Below are 15,784 nucleotides of genomic sequence, written 5' to 3'. Positions count from 1 at the left end.
CTGATAGGCAACTTCAGCAAAGTCTCAGGATACAAAATCAATGTGCAATGTTTTTTTTTTTTTATAAGAGCCTTCTTTTTTTCTGTTTGTTTTTGTTGTTTGGTTTTAGAGACAGGGTCTCACTCTTTTGCCCAGGCTGTAGTGCAGTGGCACGATCATAGCTTACTGCAGCCTCAAACTCCCGGGCTCAAGCAATCTTTGTGCTGCTAAATTAAAAAAAAAAATATATATATATATATATAAATGGAGTCTCACTATGTTGCCCAGGCTGGTCTGAAACTCCTAGCCTCAAGTATTCCTCCCACCTTGGCCTCCCAAAGCACTGGGATTACAGGTGTGAGCCACAGCACCCAGCCCCCATAAAGGCTCTTAATAAGAAATTAAGAGGGAAAAAAGAATCATAACAGAAGACTTAATGACAGCGACAGTTTTCAGAAGTGTATATGACCATGGTCGAAGTCTAGAAGAACCTGGCCTAATGGAGCCAGTCTTGAGCTGCAATTCTTTTATCTAATTCTTCCAGAACCTCTTGACTTAGTTGCTTTCACTGGAAAATAGGTATATTCTGGGGGTTAAAAAGTTCTCCAGGGAAAGCTTCCCACTTACCTCACCGTCTTGGTATCCCGCTCTTCCACCCAACATGCAAACATGCAGCTGGTCACTCAGCCCGTCCCTAAAACCTGTTAATTGGCCCATAGTTTGGCTCCGAGCAAACCTGTGGACTTAGGAGCCTCAGCTGTTGCCTCCCAGGAGTTTCCCAACTTTGGGGGAAGGTAACATATGTGCTCTGAAGCAAGCACAATGATGGCTATGACAGGTATTTCGCAGCACACGTTTAAATAACAACCCTAGGTGAGGCAGATCAGTGAGAGGCCATCAATAGGGAAAACAGCAGTGTGTATCTAAGACTTGAGAGAAGGGAGAGAAGGCTGTGGCCTTAGTGTCCAGCCTGCTCAGCATCCCTTCTCCCCTCTTCTGGTAGCAGCACTTTTTTTTTTTTTTTTTTTTGAGAGAAGATCTCGCTCTGTTACCCAGGCTGGAGTGTGGTGGCACGATCTTGGCTCACTGCAACCTCCACCTCCTGGGTTCAAGCGATTCTTATGTCCCAGCCTCCCAAGTAGCTGGGATTACAGGTGTGCACCACCATCCCTGGCTAATTTTTGTACTTTTAGTAGAGACGGGGTTTTACCATATTGGCCAGGCTGGTCTCAAACTCCTGACATCAAGTAATCTGCTCTCCTTGGCCTCCCAAAGTGCTGAGATTACAGGCTTGAACCATTGCGCCCAGCCTGGTTGCAGCACATTAATTATCCCTTAAGAAACTGTCCCCAACTAATTGCATGTGGGTGGACTTGGCAGGACTATGAAATTTTTTTTTTTTTTTTTTTTGAGACGGAGTCTCGCTGTCTCCCAGGCTGGAGTGCAGTGGCGTGATCTCAGCTCACTGCAAGCTCCGCCTCCCGGGTTCACGCCATTCTCCTGCCTCAGCCTCCCGAATAGCTGGGACTACAGGCGCCCGCCACCATGCCCAGCTAATTTTTTGAATTTTTAGTGCAGATGGGGTTTCACCATGTTAGCCAGGATGGTCTCGATCTCCTGCCCTTGTGATCCACCCGCCTCAGCCTCCCCAAATGTTGGGATTTCAGGCATGAGCCACCGTGCCTGGCCGGGACTATGAATTAAAGTGCTGTGGTCGACGGGTACGTGTGGCCCAGAGACCCAAACTAGGCCATTCACACACTCTCTTCCAAGGATTTTAATCTTTTTTTTTTTTTTTTTTTTGAGACAGTGTCTCGCTCTGTCATCACCAGGGCTGGAGTGCAGTGGCATGATCTTGGCTCACTGCAACCTCCGCCTCCCGGGTTCGTGATTCTCCTGCCTCAGCCTCCGGAGTAGCTGGGGCTACAGGCGTGCACCCCCACCCTGGCTAATTTTTGTATTTTTAGTAGAGACTGAGTTTTGCCATGTTGGCCAGGCTGGTCTCAAACTCCTGATCTCACGTGATCCTCCTGCCTCGGCCTCCCAAAGTGCTGGGATTACAAGCGTGAGCCACCCCACCCGGCCAGGATTTGAATCTTGAGTACAGGAACATAAGGGTGGAAAATCTATCCCGGATGGAAGCTCTCTGAAGGGACCTCCCATTAACTCCTGCTACTTGGACTCCTCAGGTCCCCTAACTGCTCTTCCTGGGGCCTGCCGGTTCAGATTCTATAAATTCTGTGAGCTTTCCCATATCATTCCAATCAGGTCTTTTAAGGGTCTGCTTCTGTGATTGGCAATCTGAGAACCCTGCTTGGTACAACAAGGGTTCCTGGAAAATGTAGGAACGTGAACTGGCATGAATAGCTGAAAAGGACGCAGAATTTATTCCAGGCCGGGAGAACATCGTCTGTAAGGCCTCTCCAGAACTCTGCTTGGCCTAACTCAAGGGGAGATTTCAAAGGGGGAGGTATGAGAAGTTAGGAGGGGGATGTGGAGTGGAGCCACAGTGGACTGGAGGGTACGGCCTTTCTCCTAGAGCAGAGGGTCACACAATGTTGTTGGATACAGTGCTGGGCCATAGTCGTGAGAGCTGCAGATGGAGGTAGAGCCAGCCAACAGACAACTTGGCAGGATGCACTAAAAATTGGAGCTGGGCCTCAGAAGTGGGTTATGCTGGCCAAATATCATCTGTCTAGTGTGTCCAGGCAGCAAAGAGTTGGGAACCATTACTGAAGGAAAACAAGAGCCATGGAGGAGGGGATTGTTTGAGGATGCAGTAACTGTAAAGAATAGAGTGAACTCTTTGGTCAGCCTGGATTTGAATCCTAGCTCCATCACTGATGTTGTGTGGTTGATTTTCTTACCCTTAAATGGTCCCTAACTCAAATTAATATGGTGGCTGGCAAATAATAAGCACTCAATAAATGATGGCTGCTGTTATTATTTTCATCAATAACATTTTATATAAATCCACCTTGTTAATTAGTAATTATTATTATTTCCAGTTAAACTTCAGATTTAAAGCCATAGACTATCCCTGCATGCATACCCACCCACATACAAAACACATAGTTATATTCAGAAATACCCCTGGGGCCCAATCTGAAATTACAGACTAATAAACCCTAGACAAAGCCAATAAGATATAAAAGCAATGATCCAACAGGCATAAACTTCTACCACTAGGTTAAAAGAGAAATGGTGATCTATGACTCCGAGCTGTGGAATAGTCAGGGACCCAAGTGACTGGAAAAGTTGGGACAATAACCTGGGTTTACCTCCTGTTCTGACAAGACCCTTGGAAACTGGATGCAGATGCAGCCCAGATGCTCGAACAAGAGTGTGATGGTCCATGAAGTACCCAGTGAGTCTGAGGAAATGGACCTGAAAATGTCACTGTATTATGAAAACAACTTGATTTACCACTCTTTGAGAAGACAGAGTGTTGGGGAAAGTGCTGGCCTGGGACTTGAAAATCCTAGAGTCCACCGAGGGTCTATTAGGACTTCTGGAAAGTGGTTAATCCTCTCAGTGCCTGGGTTTCCCATATCAGTAGCCCCTGACCATGGCATGAACGTCCATCCTCCACCTCTGTGAATATTGCCCATTCTGTCTGGAATACCATAATCTCACTCTTTCTCTACCTCATCCTGATGCTCTCAGGATCTCTGAATTTTAAACACAAATATATCCTCCCCGACAGCAGACATTTTATCTTCAAGGCCAATTGGCACAAATATAGACATAGCCATTGTGTTATCATAAGCTGCAGGTGGGTCTTTTCCTTAGGATATTGAAGCATAGGGATTTATTTATTTATTTATTTATTTATTTATTTATTTATTGGGGATGGAGTCTTGCTCTGTTACCCAGACTGGAGTGCAGTGGCAGGATCTTGGCTTACTGCAACCTCTGCCTCCTGGGTTCAGGCAATTCTCCTGACTCAGCCTCCCGAGTAGCTGGGATTACAGGCACCCACCACAACACCTGGCTAATTTTTGTACTTTTAGGGGAAACAGGGTTTCACCATGTTGACCAGGCTGGTCTCAAACTCCTGACCTCAGGTGATCCACCCACCTGGGCCTCTGAAAGTGCTGGGATTACAGGTGTGAGCCATCGAGCCCTGCTAAAGCATAAGGATTTAAACTAAAAGGCCACACTTCCACCACACACTGCAAGGCAGGAGGGACAAATATTAACCTCATTTCACAGGCAAAGAAACTGAATTTTAGTGAGGTGGCGTGACTTGCCCAAGATCACAGAGCTGGGAAATGTTCAGTCAACTCCACATCCAACTTATCTGCTTAAATTCCAGGGTTCTCTCCTTCATAATCAGCTATGTCTTAGGCAACTTTATGATCTCCAGGTTATATGGTCTCTGAGGGATCTTCTGGGCTCAGGGACTTGGGAACAGTCCCCTCCAAGTAGAGGGGAATCCTTGGGGAAAGCCTCAGGGTGTAGCTGGAAACATTCTAAGAGATGTTTGGATTGTATCAGTGAACAAGACACCAAAAGCTCCGTCTCTGTGGAATTTACAACCTAGTGGGAGTAAGAGTCAATAAGCTATAAAAATAACAAATACCGAGATTATATAAGATGTTAAAAGGTTATAAGGGCTACGAAGAAAGAAAGAAAAGGGAATGGGAAATGGGTATCAGAAGTGTCAGGCTAGAAGGAAATTGTTGCAATTTTAAATGGGGCAGTCAGGAAAAGTCTCATTGAGAAGGTGACATTTGAACAGAGACTTGATGATCAGGGATGGAACCACAGGATATCTGGGCAAAGAGGATTCTGGGCAGACAGAAGAGCCAGCACAAAGGCCCTGAGGTGGAAGCATTCCTGGTGTGTACAGAAGACAGCAAGCAGGACAGGGTGGCTGCAGCAGAGTGAGCTGGTGGTGGAGAGAAAAGGGAGACCAATCATGTAGGGACTCGAGGACCACTGTAAGAACTTTGACTTTTACTCTGAGTAGAACAGCAAGCCATTGGAGAGTCCTGAGCGGAGAAAGGACTGACCTGGCTCATGTTTTAAATCTGACTGCCGTATTGGAAGTAGATTGGAGGAAAAAAAAAGTGGAAGCCCTGGGACCCACCATCATAAACAATCAGGCAGAAGACAAGAGGCCAGCAAAGGAATGAACAGAGGTAGTAGGAGAAAAACTGTAGTGTTTGTTTTCCTGGAAGCCAAAATGACGAAAGTCTCTCAAAGGAGGGAGTGGGTCTATTTAGCCCCCTTCCAAAACTACAACTGCAGTGAAAGTTCCACAAAGCATATCAAGTTCTTTAAAATCCTTGAAAAACTTCCTACTACCCTCAGGAATAGCCCGAAGCAATTTATCAGGACTTATCAAGCCTTTCTGAGCTGACCTTGCTTGTCTCAGACCAAGCGCATCCCTACCTGAAGCATTTGCAGCTCCCCAAACATGGGATGCTTGTTCTTAACACTGAGCCTTTCCGTAGTTCTTCCTTTGCCTGGAAACTTCCTGTCAATCCTTCAGGTCTTGGCCGAGATGAGACACCCCCTTTCAAGTCTTCCCCTGCTCTGTGCTCCATGAACATCTAGTGCTTACTCCAGCTGGAGCTAACTGAAAAGATATATTCTCCCCCCGCCTTTAAGAAGGTACTTTGTAATATTCTCCCACACCCTTAAGAAGGTACTTTGTAATATTCTCCCCCTGCCCTTAAGAAGGTATTTTGTATGCCTATCCCAAACCTATAAGAACTAATGATAATCCCAGCGCCCTTTGATGACTCTGTGCCGTGGTTTACACCTCTAATCTCAGCACTTTGGGAGGCCCCAAGATGGGTGGATGGCGAGGTCAGGAGATCAAGACCATCCTGGCTAACAGGGTGAAAACCCGTCTCCACTAAAAAAATACAAAAAAATTAGCCAGGTGTGGTGGCAGGCGCCTGTAGTCCCAGCTACTTGGGAGGCTGAGGCAGGAGAATGGCATGAACCTGGAAGGCGGAGCTTGCAGTGAGCTGAGATTGTGCCACTGCACTCTAGCCTGGGTGACAGAGCAAGATTCCGTCTCAAAAAAAAAAAAAAAAAAAAGCACTAGTGCTAATCCCACCACCCTTTGCTGACTCCTTTTTCAGACTCAGCCCACCTGCACCCAGTTGAAATAAACAGCCTTGTTGCTCACACAAAGCCTGTTTGGTGGTCTCTTCACAGGGATGCATGAGACATTTGGTGCCGAAGACCCGGGTCAGCAGGACTCCTTTGAGAGACCAGTCCCCTGTCCTCACCCTCACTCTGTGAAGAGATCCACCTATGACCTCAGGTCCTTAGACCAACCAGCCTAAGGAACATCTCACCTATTTTAAATCGGGTAAGCGGCCTCTTTCTACTGTCTTCTCCAACCTCTCTCACTATCCCTCAACCTCTTTCTCCTTTCAATCTTGGCGCCACCCTTCAATCTCTCCCTTCTCTTAATTTCAATTCCTTTCATTTTCTGGTAGAGACAAAGGAGACACATTTTATCCATGGACCCAAAACTCCGGCACAGGTCACAGACTCAGGAACACAGCCTTCTCTTGGTGTTTAATCATTGCAGGGATGCCTGCCTGATTATTCACCCACATTCTGTTGGTGTCTGATCTCCGTGGGGATGCCTACCTTGGTCATTCACCCACATTCCCTTGGTGGCAAGTCAATTGCGGGGACACCTGCTTTGGCTGCTCACCCACATTGCAGCCCAGGGATGCTCATGTCACCCCTTCTCTCCGTGTCTCTACGCTCTCATTTCTCTCCACTTTCCTGGGGGGCAAGCACCCCCCACCCCTTCTCTCTGTGTCTCTGCCCCTTTTCCACTTTCCTGGGGGGCAAGCACCCCCCCACCCCTTCTCTCCATGTCTCTGCCCCTTTTCCACTTTCCTGGGGGCAAGCACTTCCCACCCCATTTCCACTTTCCTGTGGGGGCAAGCACCTTCTTTTCAAGGGCCTGTTTCCCTTGCCTCCATAACTGTTGTGGGTATTGAAAGCCAGGCTTCTAAACCTCTTAAAACTCCCCAACTCTGGTGCCAACTTGGACAACATTCTTTAATGTACCCCTTTTTGGTTATCCCCACCTGCCCAGCTCCCTTATTAGTTCAAAACATTTTAGCTAAATCATCTGCTTCTCTGACTATTCCTGGGTTACAGCCACACCTCACTGCTGCCTTTTGCCCCAGTTCAATGCCTCCTGCACATCCTCTCCTTGTATCTCCCCACCTTAATCCACAAGTGTAGGACTCCTCTACTCCCTCCTTGGCGAAGGATGATGCACCCCTTACCGTCCTATTAAAATCTAATCACCCTTACTCTGCTGAATGCCAATATCCCATCCCACAGCATGCTTTAAAAGGATTAAAGCCTGTTATCACTTGCCTGTTACAGCATGGCCTTTTAAAGCACATAAACTCTCCTTACAATTCCCCCATTTTACCTGTCCAAAAACTGGACAAGTCTTACAGGTTGGTTCAGGATCTGTGTTTATCAACCAAATTGTTTTGCCTATCCACCCCGTGGTGCCAAAGCCATATACTCTGCTATCCTCAGTACCTCCCTCCAGAACCCCTCCATAACCCATTATTCTGTTCTGGATCTCAAACATGCTTTTTTTACTATTCCTTGCACCCTTCATCCCAGCCTCTCTTTGCTTTCACTTGGACTGACCCTGACACCCATTGGGCTCAGCAAATTACCTGGGCTATACTGCCACAAGGCTTCACGGACAGCCCCCATTACTTCAGTCAAGCCCAAATTTCTTCCTCATCCATTACCTATCTCGACATAGTTCTTCATGAAAACACACGTGCTCTCCCTGCTGATCATGTCTGGCTAATCTCCCAAACCCCAACCCCTTCTATAAAACAACAACTCCTTTCCTTCCTAGGCATGGTTGGATACTTTCACCTTTAGATACCTGGTTTTGCCATCCTAATAAAACCATTATATAAACTCACAAAACCAAACCTAGCTGACCCCATAGATCCTAAATCCTTTCACCACTCCTCTTTCTGTTCCTTAAAAACAGCCCTAGAAGCTGCCCCCACACTAGCTCTCCCTAACTCATCCCAACCCTTTTCATTACACGCAGCCAAAGTACAGGGCTGTGCAGTCAAAATTCTTACACGAGAGCTGGGACCGCACCCTGTAGCCTTTCTGTCCAAACAACTTGACCTTACTGTTGTTGGCTGGTCCCCACCCCCATGACTGTATCTCTCTGATCCACCTGACATTCACTCCATTTCCCCATATTTCCTTCTTTCATGTTCCTCACCCTGATCACACTTGGTTTATTGATGGCAGTTCCACCAGGCCTAATCGTCACTCACCAGCAAAGGCAGGCTATGCTATAGTATCTTCTACATCTATCATTGAGGCTACCACTCTGCCCTCCTCTAGTACCTCTCAGCAAGCCAAACTCATTGACTTAACTCAAGCCCTCACTCTTGCAAAAGAATTATGCGTCAATATTTATACGGACTCTAAATATGCCTTCCATATCCTGCACCACCATGCTGTTATATGGGCTGAAAGAGGTTTCCTCACTACGCAAGGATCCTCCATCATTAATGCCTCTTTAATAAAAACTCTTCACAAGGCCACTTTACTTCTCAAGGAAGCTGGAGTCATACACTGCAAGGGCCACTAAAAGACATCAGATCCCATCGCTCAGGGCAACGCTTATGCTGATAAGGTAGCTAAAGAAGCACCTAGCGTTCCAACTTCTGTCCCTCATGGCCAGTTTTTCTCCTTCTAATTGGTCACTCCTATTTACTCTCCTACTGAAGATTCCACCTATCAATCTCTTCCCACACAAGGCAAATTGTTCTTGGACCAAGGAAAATATCTCCTTCCAGCCTCACATGCCCATTCTGTTCTGTTGTCATTTCATAACCTCTTCCATGTAGGTAACAAGCCGTTAGTCTGCCTCTTCAAACCTCTCATTTCCTTTCCATCGTGAATATCTATCCCCAATCCTCCACTCTTGACTCGAGTGGATAGATGATCTTTGCTGACAGGACACATTCCAACACTTTCACCCTGATGAAGTCCTATTCTTTACTTTTATGCTCACTCTTATTCTTGTTCCCATTCTTATGCCACCCTCTACCTCTCCCCAGCTATCTCCACCACACTATCAATCTCACTCACTCTCTCTTAGCCATTTCTAATCCTTCTTTAACAAACAATTGCTGGCTTTGCATTTCTCTTTCCTCCAAAATCACCAAGGCCTCAATTTACTCACTGCTGAAAAAGGAGGGTTCTGTATATTTTTAAATGAAGAGTGTTGTTTTTACCTAAATCAATGTGGCCTGGTGTATGACAACATAAAAAAACTCAAGGATAGAGCCCAAAAACTCATCAACCAAGCAAATAATTATGCTGAACCCCCTTGGGCACTCTCTAATTGGATGTCCTGGGTTCTTCCAATTCTTAGTCCTTTAATATTTGTTATTCTCCTTCTCTTATTCAGAACTTGTGTCTGTCGTTTAGTTTCTCAATTCATAAAAAACCACATCCAGGCCATCACCAATAATTCTATACGACAAATGCTCTTTCTAACAACCCCACAATATTACTCCTTATGCCAAAATATTTCTTCAGTTTAATCTCTCCCACTCTAGGTTCTCACACCGCCCTAATCCCACTCGGAGCAGCCCTGAGAAACATTGCCCATCATCTCTCCATACCACCCCCCAAAATTTTTGCCGCCCCAACACTTCACCACTATTTTGTTTTGTTTTTCTTATTAATATATGAAGACAGCAATGTCAGGCCTCTGAACCCAAGCTAAGCCATCATATCCCCTGTGACCTGCATGTATACATCCAGATGGCCTGAAGCAACTGAAGATCCACAAAAGACGTGAAAATAGCCTTAACTGATGACATTCCACCATTGTCATCAGCCCTACCCTAACTGAAAAGATATATTCTCCCCCACCCTTAAGAAGGTACTTTGTAATATTCTCCCCCTGCCTTTAAGAAGGTACTTTGTATGCCTATCCCAAACCTATAAGAACTAATGATAATCCCAGCGCCCTTTGATGTCTCTTTTTTTGGACTCAGCCCGCCTGCACCCAGGTGAAATAAACAGCCTTGTTGCTCACACAAAGCCTGTTTGGTGGTCTCTTCACAAGGACGCATGAGACAGCATTTACTATGCTATTGAGATTGCCTGTTGAACCTTTCTGCCTCCTCCAACAGAGAATAAGTTTATTGAAGGCAGAGAATATTTATCCTTCACGCAGAACTTGAAAAAACAGTTATAATTTTTATTTTTGAGACAGTCTTGCTCTGTTGCCCAGGCTGGAGTGCAATGGCACAATCTTAGCTCACTGCAACCTCTGCCTCCTGAGTTCAAGCAATTTTCCTGCCTCAGCCTCCCAAATATCTTGGATTACAGGCACCTGCCTTCATGCCCGGCTAATTTTTGTATTTTTCATTTTGTATGAAACCATAGAGACAAGGTTTCACCGTGTTGGCCAGGCTGGTCTTGAAGTCCTGACCTCAGGTGATTCACCTGCCTCAGCCTCCCAAAGTGTTGGGATTACACGTGTGGGCCAACACACTCAGCCAGTATTTTTGAATGAATGAGAAAATGCATTTTGGGACACACTTGGGACATGTTGAATTGAGGTATTTATGGGACACAGAAGGCAGAAGCATCTGGTAAGAGCAGTGGTGTGCTGGTAAATGTTTATCAACTGGCTCCTAGTGGAAAAAGTTCTGATTTGCAGCATTTGTTGAATTCCACAATGTCAACACTCCCACCATTGGTATTCAAGCTGCCAATGTGGCATTGCTAAATATAGAGTTGAGAAGAGATGTGCACTATTGGCTCTCACAAGTTGGTGTGAGCAGGCTCCAGCACACCACTGCCTGTGGGTAGGTGGATTTAAGGGTATGAGGTTCAGGAGTGCGATGTGGGCTGGAGAGATGGATTTGGTGGTCGTCTTCAAAGTGATCGTCATTGGAGCTAGGGGAACAGCAAGACAACCCAAGGAGTTGCTTCAGGGTCAAAAGGAGAGAACGGGAATCGAATTTGATGCAAGGCCAACATTTTAGGTAGCATGTAGAAAAGGAGCATCTTTGAAGGAGAAAGACCTGAATGGAAAAATCTTTCAGGAGAACAATTCAGGAGAAAACCTGAATGATTTTCTCATTCAGACAGGAAGACCTGAATGAGAAAATCAGGAGAGCCAGGTCAGAACAGTGTCAAGGAAGTCAGAGAATAGGAATTTTCAAGAAGATTCTTCCCATTGTAAAAATTATGCAGAGAGATGCAGTAATGCAAGGTCTGGAAAATGTCTATTAAGTTTCAAAGTTAGCAGGTTATTATTACTTAACCAGAATAGTAAGGACAGTGGTCAGAGTATAGAGAGGAAAGTGAGAAGAGAGTGCCAGGGATGGTGGCATTTGGGGTGTTGTGTTAGTTACCTATTGCTGCATATCAAATTACTTTAAAACTTAGTAGCTTAAGCTGGGCCCAGTGGCTCACATCTGTAATCCCAGTACTTTGAGAGGCCAAGGCGGATAGATCACTTGAGGGCAGGAGTTCAAGATCAGCCTGGCGAACATAGCAAAACCACATCTCTATTAAAAATACAAAAAATTTAGCAGTGCATGGTGACAACTGCCTGTAATCCCAGCTCATTGGGAGGCTGAGGCATGAGAATCACTTGAACCCAGGAGGTGGAGGTTGCACTGAGCTGAGACTGTGCCACTGCACTCCAGCCTGGAGCAAGACCCTGTCTCAAAAACAAAACAAAACAAAACAATGTAGTAGCTTAAAACAAAAATAAACATCTCAGATTCAGTGCGTCAGGAATTCAGGAGAAGCAGATCTGGGCAGTTTAGACCTGGGGTCTCTTATGATGTTACTTGGGGCTGTGGCTATCTGAAGGCTTGAATGGGGCTAGAGGACCTCGTGTGGTTGGCAAACTGCTGGCCATTGGCAGGAAGCCCCAGTTCTTCCCCATGAGGACCTCTCCATAGGGTTGCTTGAGTGTCCTCACAATATGGCAGCTGGTTTCCTCCACAGTGAATGATCCAAGAGCGAATGGCAGAAGAAGCTGCAAATGTCTTTAATGGCCTAGCCTTAGAAGAAATGCACCATTACTTCTACATATCTTGTCAGTCACACAGACTAGCCATGATTCAGTGTGATGGGGATGATACAAGGGCAAAGATATCAGGAGGAAAGGATCATAGGGGGCCATCTTGGAGGCTGGCTACCACAGATGGAGGCAAGGGCTAGTAGGATTGACTGGCCTCAGGGTTACAAACAGAACTCTGATATTAATCTGCTTCATTGAATCACTGGTATATTTCGGTTCCCCAGTAGAGGTGTTACTCAAGCTCCCAGTGCTGGGACATCTTTCTGTAGACTTTGAGGTTGGTGCAGGAAGAAGACTAGCAGTGTGGATAATTTTTTCTGTGAGAACCATAAGCCAACATAGGCTGAGCCTAATGTGCAGCCTCATTATTGAGGCTGTTTCAAATACAGACTCCCTCTCTTGGAAGGTACACAATGATTGGGCCTGGAAACTCTGCAGTCAGATGGAAGTAGCACCATGATCAGAATGTAAGAAGCACATTTTCTCTGAATCAGGATAAACCTCACTAATCAGGGCTTACCTCTTTCTACCTCTGAGATTTTTATTTTATTTTATTTTTTTTTGAGACAGAATCTTGCTCTGTTGCCCAAGTGCAGTGGTATAATATTGGCTCACTGCAACCTCCGCCTCCTGGGTTCAAGTGATTCTCCTGCTTCAGCCTCCCGAGTAGCTGGGATTACAGGTGTGCACCACCATGCATGGCTAATTTTTGTATTTTTAGTAGAGAGAGGGTTTTGCTATGTTGGCCAGGCTGGTCTGGAACTCCTGACCTCAGGTGATCCACCCGCCTCAGTCTCCCAAAGTGATGGGATTACAGGCATGATCCACCTCACCCGGCCTTCAGATTCCTTTTTTTCTAATAGTAAGATATAAAATTTTGGGGAAATGTTTTTATTTTCTCCGTTTTGTGTATCATAAATCTATAAGGGCTTATAATAATGGACATAACACCTATCATCATGGTTAGAGTTCAGAATCAAATTTTTGGAAATGGCCGGGCGCGGTGGCTCATGCCTGTAATCCCAGCACTTTGGGAAGCTGAAGCGGGTGGATCACCTGAGGCCAGGAGTTCGAGACCAGCCTGGCCAACATAGTGAAACCCCATCTCTACTAAAAATACAAAAATTAGCGAGGCATGGTGGTGGGCGCCTGTAATCCCAGCCACTCGGGAGGCTGAGGCAGGAGAATAGCTTGAACCCAGGAGGTGGAGGTTGCAGTGAGCCGAGGCTGTGCCACTGCACTCCAGCCTGGGCAACAGAGTGAGACTCTGTCTCAAAAAAAAAAAAAAAAAAAAAAAATCGTGGAAACTAGAATTTTCTGCTTAATCACCTGTGGGACGTTCTCTGCTGCTGCCATCTTGTGGCCACTCGGAGTAATAACAATCACATCACAGTGTTGTGCCTTTGGTCCAGTGACTCACACCAGACGATGTAGGAAGGTCCTCTGGATTCTGGGTGAATATTTCCGATGACAGGTTTCCAATTATTCTACAAGGCAGGCTATACCTATGGTGTAAAGCTTTGCTTATTAGAAAGTTCTTTCTGAAACTGAGTCAAATTCTGATTTTATTCAATTTCTATACAATTCTTTTTATACTTTCTAATTTTTTTTTTTTTTTTTTTGAGACCGGGTCTTTGTCCGTTGCCTAGGCTGGAGTGCAATGGCGTGATCATAGTTCACTGCAGCTTCAAACTTCTGGGCTAGCTCCTAGCTAGCCTCTCAAGTAGTTAGGACTATGGGTGTGTGCCACCATGCCTGGCTAATTTATTATTATTATTATTATTATTATTATTAAGACAGAGTCTCACTCTGTCACCCAGGCTACAGTATAGTGGCACAATATTGGCTCATGCAACCTCCAGCCCCCAGGTTCAAGCGATTCTCCTGTCTCAGCTTCCCAAGTAGCTGCGATTACAAGTGTGCACCAACACGCTGGCTAATTTTCGTATTTTTAGTAGAGATGAGGTTTCGCCGTGTTGCCCAGGCTGTTCTTGAACTCCTGGCCTTAAGTAATCCATCTGCCTCAGCCTCCTCCCAAAGTGCTGGGATTGCAGATGTAAGCCACCATACCTGTTCTGCCTGGCTGATTTTTAAAATTATTTTTTGTAGAGAGAGGGTCTAGCTATGTTGCCCAAGCTGGTCTTGAACTCCTGGGCTCAAGCAATCCTCCTGCCTTGGTCTCCCAAAGTGTTGGGATTACTGGTGTGAGCCACTGCACCCAGCCCTTTAATTCCAAAAAAAAAAAAAAAAAAAAAAAAAAAAAAAACTTGAAGGCAGCTGTTATCATATTTCCCTAAATCTTTTTTCCTAAATGTTTTAGCTTCTTTATCTTTCCCTAAATAATATGATTCCCAGAGCCCTCATTCATCATCCAGGATCTGAGACAGGGATGCTGGTGCAAGTCATTTACTGGGGAGTGGCCACAGGGGAAACCTGTAGGGAAGCCAGGGAAGCAGGATGGGGAAGAGGGCAGAGCTAAGCAAGGATGCAGTTTAGCCAGAGACCAGCCCAGCCTGATGCCACGGGGAGCTCTGGATCCTGAGTGGTGCTACAGAGTGAGTCTCGCCTTGAGGCAAGGGGTTCAGTCTTGTATACTGTGACACTCAGTCATTGGCTCTGGGGGTGAGGGGAGTTGGAGGAAACTTTCCTGAGTGAAGTGGTTCCCATTTGGGCAAGGGCAATTCTCAGGAGGGTTAGCAGCTGACGCTCAACAGCATGTGGGGAATGGGTGACCAGGAAAGAGGACCTGTATACCTTCTGCTCATATCTCATTTCAGTCATTATAGTCAGACCAGGACCCAAATATCCCCGGTGTAGTCTGAAGTGTAGTATGCAAGGGATCCAGGCCGAGCACAGTGGCTCATGCTTATAATCCCAGCACTTTGGAGGCCGAGGCAGGCAGATCCCTTGAGCCTGGGAAGTCGAGGCTGCAGTGAGCCAAGATCAGGCCACTGCACTCCAGCCTGGGCAACAGAGTGAGACCCTGTCTGGAAAAAAAAAAAAGAGTTCAAGGGATTCATTATATCCCATTCTCCTTAGCCCAGTATTAATAGTCTAGGCTTACATTTGGGTTGTCTGATCGAAACCCGAAGATATTTTTCACATAAAATTGCTCCCAGGCCAAGTGTCTTCCATCAATGCCTATGGCATGGTGATACCAAAAGCAAAAGCAGGTAAAATTGTATTCCTTTAAAATTTCCTCTTGTCAGTTTGGACTCACATTCTAGCTAACTGAGTCCTCATTGAATCTGGATTCTATCATCTAATCCAGCACTCTATGCTCTGTCTTCTGCAGACTTGATCCGTGTGTCTCTTTGGTAATTTTCTTTTTTTTTTTTTTTGAGACGGAGTCTCGCTCTGTCGCCCAGGCTGGAGTGCAGTGGCACGATCTCGGCTCACTGCAAGCTCCGCCTCCCGGGTTCACGCCATTCTCCTGCCTCAGCCTCTCCGAGTAGCTGGGACTACAGGCGCCCGCCACCACGCCCGGCTAATTTTTTTGTATTTTTAGTAGAGATGGGGTTTCACCGTGGTCTCGATCTCCTGACCTCATGATCCGCCCGCCTCGGCCTCCCAAAGTGCTGGGATTACAAGCGTGAGCCACCGCGCCTGGCCCTCTTTGGTAATTTTCAAGTCCCTCGTCTGTTCATTAACTTTGGGCTGGTCATCTCTCTTTTTTTGTTTATTTGTTTGTTT

General features: G+C 46.0%; 1 long non-coding RNA gene across 2 annotated transcripts in view; it reads left to right on the top strand.

Annotated features, from left to right (window-relative positions):
- Positions 1 to 10,109, top strand: part of LOC134731750 (uncharacterized) — a 34,857-nt gene extending 24,748 nt beyond the window's left edge. For both annotated transcript variants that reach the window (XR_010114327.1, XR_010114326.1), the window contains exons 2-3: positions 6,157 to 6,313; positions 9,597 to 10,109. This is a non-coding gene — a long non-coding RNA (uncharacterized lncRNA). The remainder of the gene's footprint in view (positions 1 to 6,156; positions 6,314 to 9,596) is intronic.
- The last annotated feature ends 5,675 nt before the right edge of the window (positions 10,110 to 15,784 follow it).

Source organism: Symphalangus syndactylus, chromosome 1 (assembly GCF_028878055.3).
Source record: "Symphalangus syndactylus isolate Jambi chromosome 1, NHGRI_mSymSyn1-v2.1_pri, whole genome shotgun sequence".
In the NCBI taxonomy this organism is placed as follows: domain Eukaryota; kingdom Metazoa; phylum Chordata; class Mammalia; order Primates; family Hylobatidae; genus Symphalangus; species Symphalangus syndactylus.
This window is presented reverse-complemented; position numbering and strand designations above follow the sequence as displayed.